This window comes from Leptidea sinapis, chromosome 33 (assembly GCF_905404315.1).
Source record: "Leptidea sinapis chromosome 33, ilLepSina1.1, whole genome shotgun sequence".
In the NCBI taxonomy this organism is placed as follows: domain Eukaryota; kingdom Metazoa; phylum Arthropoda; class Insecta; order Lepidoptera; family Pieridae; genus Leptidea; species Leptidea sinapis.
In genome coordinates this window covers 1,834,533-1,841,160 of record NC_066297.1, presented here as the reverse complement: position 1 = coordinate 1,841,160, position 6,628 = coordinate 1,834,533, and positions in this window count along the sequence as shown.

Sequence of the window (6,628 nt, the reverse complement as noted above, 5' to 3'; positions counted from 1 at the left end):
TAAAAGCACTAGTCAAATAATGTGTCTTTTCACGCGTAAGTACAATTTCAACCTATGAAAGTAGCTAGTAGTTAGTAGCTGTAGTTTTTCGTAAAATAAATAAAATTTGGCATGTAAACAAAATATAATACGTCATTTTAAAAGTACTCATTTACTCAATGTACATTAGTAGTTTGGTTATTTAGAGACTGAGCGTTTGGCGATTAAATAAAACAACTGCTTGACTGTGAGGAATATGTGGAAGATATGATTTATTAAAAAGTTACATGATATATATACAAAAACCTTAAAACTAGTTACCCAATTGCAATTGTTACTTAAAAAATATTTACAAGTTTAGAAAATACACACCAATACTAAAGCTTACATTTCAACCAATAGTAAAACGTTTCATTCAATAAGAATTGAGAATAATATTATGTGTTTTATCTCGCTCTAAAACTAATGCTATCGCAGTTTGTGTAAACTCGCGTCGAACCTCGATCATACGATGTCAATGAGCATTCAGCACCTACGCTGTTGCTCATTGATTAAAATTGCATGAATAGCGATCGACCCCCCGAGTCCCGACGCTTCACTCGTCAGTCGAGTCCGCTCGTCCTTGCTGTGCTGTTGTGTAACGCGGAGCATATGACTGATCACGTGAGTATATCTGCAATCGTCGAGAGAACGTGACGATGCTCGTACATTGATGAGATTATTACTGGTGATCTGTATGATTCTATGAGTTGATCTACAGCATTATGAAATGGTTCTTATCAGAGCTAATATTACGTTATATTAAAAAAATGTTCTTATCAGTGCTAATATTACGTTATATAAAATAAAATGTTCTTTTCAGAACGAATCTTTCGGCATACGCTTATTACAGTTATTATACACGATTACTATTTCTACGATCTATAATGCTACGTTACAAGTTAGATATTAGACATTTGTGTTAATTGATATTATTGGTTGTAGGTACAGCTACAGGAGTCCCCTTCAAGTGAAACGCACCGGCAACTTGATGAGTCGGCCTGTCCTTGACACTTTGATAGGCTGGGACGTCAAGTTGTTCGTAGGGTCTGGTAATGTGGTATTTCGGATATTGGTGGTATGTTTTTCAGGTATGGTATCGGTAAGGTTTTGGGTAACTTGTACAGGTTAAGGTAATGTATATAATGTATTGTTTTCTTCAGTTTCATTTAATAAATATGCAGGTTTTAAATGGTCGATCGATGTGTTTGTTTGTCGACCTGGTAACTGAATGGTATAAACTTTACCGCTTCGTTTGATAACACGGTACGGTCCTTCATATGGTGTTTGTAATGGTGGTTTTACTGAATCTATTCTAATAAACACATGACTGCATGTATGTAAGTCTTGATGAACAAATATGTGTTTGTTATTACGATGTGAAGTAGGTGAGTTTGGTTTACTAGCTGCGATATGGCTACGTAACTTATCAACGTAGGTATGATCCAATGAGGTAGATGATGTTTGTGTGTTTATGTCGAAGAAATCACTTGGTAGACGAAGGTTATAGCCGTATGTTAGTTCGGCGGCGCTAACGCCTGTGTCAGATCGTAGATCTGCGCGCAGGCCTAATAATACGGTTGGTAGTTCATTGACCCATGCACAGGTGTTCGTTAACCTTGAACGAAGGGCTGTCTTCAAGCAACGATGAAAGCGTTCTACCTTTCCGTTACTCTTTGGGTTATAGCTAGTACTTCGTATCCGTTTAACTCCCATAGTATTCATGAGGTTGGTAAACAGAGAGCTTTCGAATTTTCGACCTTGATCGCTTGTTAGTGTCGCTGAGCATCTAAATCTTGAGATTCAGTGATTGTATATTATATCTGCAATTGTCTCGGCTGTAATATTGTCGCAAGGGATTGCCTCAGGCCAACCAGTATGTCTGTCGATCATTGTTATCAGATAACGATGTCCTTGAGCAGAGGTAGGTAGAGGTCCAACAATATCTATGTGTATATGCTGAAAACGATCGCTTGCGTTGAAACATTGAATTTTGCTGACTGTGTGGCGTTGTATTTTACTTTTCTGACAATTTATACAAGTTTTACTCCACTTCCCGATGTCGATATTCACTGATGGCCAAAAGAATTTTTGAGATATTAATTAAGTGATGTTCGTATTCCTGGGTGAGTAATATTATGTACACTATTAAAAATTTGTTTGCGGAATTCTGTAGGTATGTAAGGACGTACATGACTTGTTGATGTTTCGCAATATAATTCTAGGTTCGTGTTAGGTACTTTTATTTTCTTGAAGGTTAAGTTTGGTTGTTGAATGAGTTGTGTTATGCTGTTGTCTCGCTCTTGTGCGTTTGATAATTCGCTGTAGTCGATCGTAGGTGACACTGTTATTGTTTCTATTCGACTTAATGCGTTGGCAATAATATTGTTTTTTCTACTGATGTGTCGAATATCGGTTGTGAATTCACTGATGGATAATAATTGGCGCGTTCGGCGTGGCGTTTCGTTTGCAGTATGTGTTTTATTCATAGCGAATGTGAGGGGTTTGTGGTCTGTGAATATAATTAATTCACGTCCTTCAAACATCTTACGGAAATGTTTCACTGACTTATAGACGGCTGAGAGTTCTCTGTCATACGCTGAGTATTTCTTCTCCGCCTCTGAGAATTTCTTTGAGAAGTAACCGAGTGGTTGCCAATTATTTTCGATGTATTGTTGTAGGACGGCACCTACTGCATTGTCAGATGCATCGCAGAATATTGCGATGATGCCCCATCATGTGATGGGTGAGCGAGTAAGGTAGCTTTGGATATACTATTCTTGCACTCTTCGAATGATTGTGATGCTTCGTCGGTCTATAGTTTTCGGTTTTGAATATTCGGTAATGGCTTTAATCTTCTCTTCTGGTGGCTGTATACCGTTTTTTGATACGATGTATCCAAGAAATTTGACTTCCGTTTGGCCTAAGTTACACTTCGCGGGGTTGATAGTGATACCGTTTTCTTCCAATCTTCTAAGAACTGTTCTTAGGTGATCGCGACGCTCAGTCTAGTTTGCTGAGGCTTTGAGCAAATCGTCGATGAAAGGGAAAACGTTGTCTAATCTAGGAAATTCGAATAGACCCATTGGTGTGATGATAGCTGTTTTCTCTATGTCCTGTTCCCTGGTCTTCAATTGTTGGTAAGCGTGGTTGAGGTCGATTGTGGAGAATATTGTTTTGCCAGACAGATGATGGGTGAAGTCCTTGACTCTCGGCACTGGATAACGATCGGGTTTGGTTATGCTGTTCAATCGTCTATAATCGCCGCATACCCGTATATCGCCATTCTTCTTAGGTACTATATGGAGTGGTGAAGACCATGGACTTTTACTCGGTTTGCAGAGTCCTTGTTGCATCATGTTTTCGAATTCTTTCTTCACTATTTCATAACGATGAGGTGGAATAGGACGAGCACGGTAATGTAATAGAGGTCCTTGTGTTTCAATATAATGTTCCACGCTAATTTTTGGCGATAATTGCATCGATGTTAATCTCGTGGTACCGGGGAATTCGGCGAGTATCGCGTGGTACGGGGCCTGTATACTTCGTATTGTGGGTGAGGTCGTTGACATTATTGTTGTGTTAATTTTAAGACATGTGACGGCATCAATTAATCTTCGATTTTTTAAGTCTACGATAAGTTGATGGTGGTTGAGAAAATCGGCACCTAATATTGGTTTCGTGACGTCAGCTAATAAACTTCCACTTGTATGGTCGACGGAGGTTGAGATCGAGTTCTAATGTTTTCTCACCATAAGTTGAAATTGTTGTGTTGTTTGCAGCGTACAATTTAAATGGTTGAGGCGTTGCTTTCAGGCCTAGTTTTCTAGGTAGGACGATATATTAGCACCGGTATCTACTACGAATGACATCTTTGTTTTCTTGTCTGTGACAAAAAGGCGGTATGAAGTGTGAAGGACCGGGTTCCGCCGCAGCTAACGTCCGTTCTAGTTTCCCGATGGCTCTTTCTTGAAGCTGCAGGGCGTAGTACAACGTCGTGCTTCACTACCAAATCGGCGATGGTAATAGCAGTAAATTGTTGGTGAGCTATTGAGTGTGCGGGAACGGTGTTGTGACGAAGTTCTATTGCGAGATGACGAACGAAATCGGTGGCGATGATAGTGTTGAGATGGCCTTGACTTGAGTTCGGTGGCTGGCTGGAGAGGGCTGGTGGTTGGCTGGAGACGGCTGCTACCTCCTGGATTTGCTCCATCATCGTATCAGCAAACAACGCCAGTTCCTCCAGCGTGGACTTCACGCTGAATGACTCGCTGACGGCGAGCACGGAGCGGACGTGGGCTGGCAGCAGCTTACTCCACATCATGCGGAGGGTGGAGTCGGTAACCTTGTCCCTTGCAAGGTTACGCATGCGCCACAGTAGCTGTAAAGACTTCTGGTCTCCAAGCTCCATCTCGGCGAGTAGCTTCTGGAACTTGCGGCTGTTGGATTCTTCATACACCGATATGAGACGTTCCTTGATTGCTGAATATTGTTTGTCTCTCGGTATGATAAATAGGATGTCGGACCATCTGTGTCAGCTGGGCTTGACTCCTCTTGAGATCATCGGTGGCGGCTTCGAAGCTGTGATGCCACAATCGCGGATTTTCCCGCCAAAATGGTGGTATGCGCATTGACAGTGAAATGGTGGAGATTTCTGTCGCGGTTGGCGCTGGGGTTGGCTGAGCCTGGTTTGTGTCTTCCATTTCTTCGTCGGGTTGATATTCCTCGAGCAGAGATTCGTCGAACAGGAAATCGTCGTTTCGGCGAGCTGGTGAAGCTGTTCTTCGATGTGTAGCCGGGCAGAGGTTCGGTGTATTCTGTTCTGGCTTCCTTCCGTCGGCGTTCTTGTTCGGGTCCCTTCCGTCGGTGTTCTTGTTCGGGGTCACCACTTTAGAGACTGAGCGTTTGGCGATAAATAAAACAACTGCTTGACTGTGAGGAATATGTGGAAGATATGATTTATTAAAAAATTACATGATATATATACAAAATCCTTAAAACTAGTTACCCAATTACAATTGTTACTTAAAAAATATTTACAAGTTTAGAAAATACACACCAATACTAAAGCTTACATTTCAACCAATAGTAAAACGTTTGATTCAATAAGAATTGAGAATAATATTATGTGTTCTATCTCGCTCTAAAACTAATGCTATCGCAGTTTGTGTAAACTCGCATCGAACCTCGATCATACGATGTCAATGAGCATTCAGCACCTACGCTGTTGCTCATTGATTAAAATTGCATGAATAGCGATCGACCCCCGAGTCCCGACGCTTCACTCCTCAGTCGAGTTCGCTCGGTCTTGCTGTGCGGTTGTGTAACGCGAAGCATATGACTGATCACGTGAGTATATCTGCGATCGTCGAGAGAGCGTGACGATGCTCGTACATTGATGAGATTATTACTGGTGATCTGTATGATTCTATGAGTTGATGTACAGCATTATGAAATGGTTCTTATCAGAGCTAATATTACTTTATATAAAATAAAATGTTCTTATCAGAGCTAATATTACGTTATATAAAATAAAATGTTCTTTTCAGAACGAATCTTTCGGCATACGCTTATTACAGTTATTATGTATTATGTATTATCTCGAAAGTAGTGGAATGGTTCACTACGAATAATCTCCTTCTTAATGAAAAAAAACAAAATATATTAAATTTTCCCTGCCTAATGTTAGACAGGTTGACACAAATATTGTAGTAAAAGACGATGAGTTGCAACCTGTAGATACAACCGTATTTTTAGGGATTACCTTAGATACCAAACTTCAGTGGGGTCCTCATATTATGAATTTGGCGAAAAAGCTTAGTTCTGCAGCATACGCAGTTAAAAAAATTCGGCAACTTACGGATGAAAATAGCGCGAGGTTGGTCTACTTCAGCTATTTTCATAGTCTGATGACATACGGTATTTTACTTTGGGGACATGCTGCCGATGTTAACACCATTTTCACACTGCAGAAGCGAGCTATTCGTGCCATCTATAAATTAGGACCGAGAGTGTCACTAAGGGAAATTTTTAAGGAAATAAAAGTTTTGACTTTGACATCGCAATCCATATATGAAAACCTTGTTTATGTAAAAAAAATATAAATTCGTTTAAAACAATTAGTGACACTCATAATGCCAATACTAGAAATAGGGATAGGCTTGCTGTTCATGTAAGTCGACTCCAAAAAGTAACAACTTCATTCAGAGGTCTGTGTATACGTTTTTATAATAAGGTCCCTATTGACATTCAGAACTTACCTTTAAATGAATATAAATCAGTGCTAAAGAAAAAGTTGTATACAAAAGGGTACTATAAAATATCTGAATATCTGGATCTAAAGAACCCTTGGGACTGAGCTGCTGGGCTGTTACATGTCTGTCTTAGTTTGATAAATGTCATTATAGTTATATAATTTAAATATTAATATTGTTTCTGTTTTTTAATCAATTTTAATAATCATTATCATGAGTTATGTAATTTGAAACAAAATTGTAAGTAGAGGCATTTAGTGAGTATTGCATAATATGTAGATGAACTTGAATTGTTTTGTTATTCGGTAGATTTCTCGTGGCAGGTATCATCATGCTCGCTTAAATGCCTCTGCTTG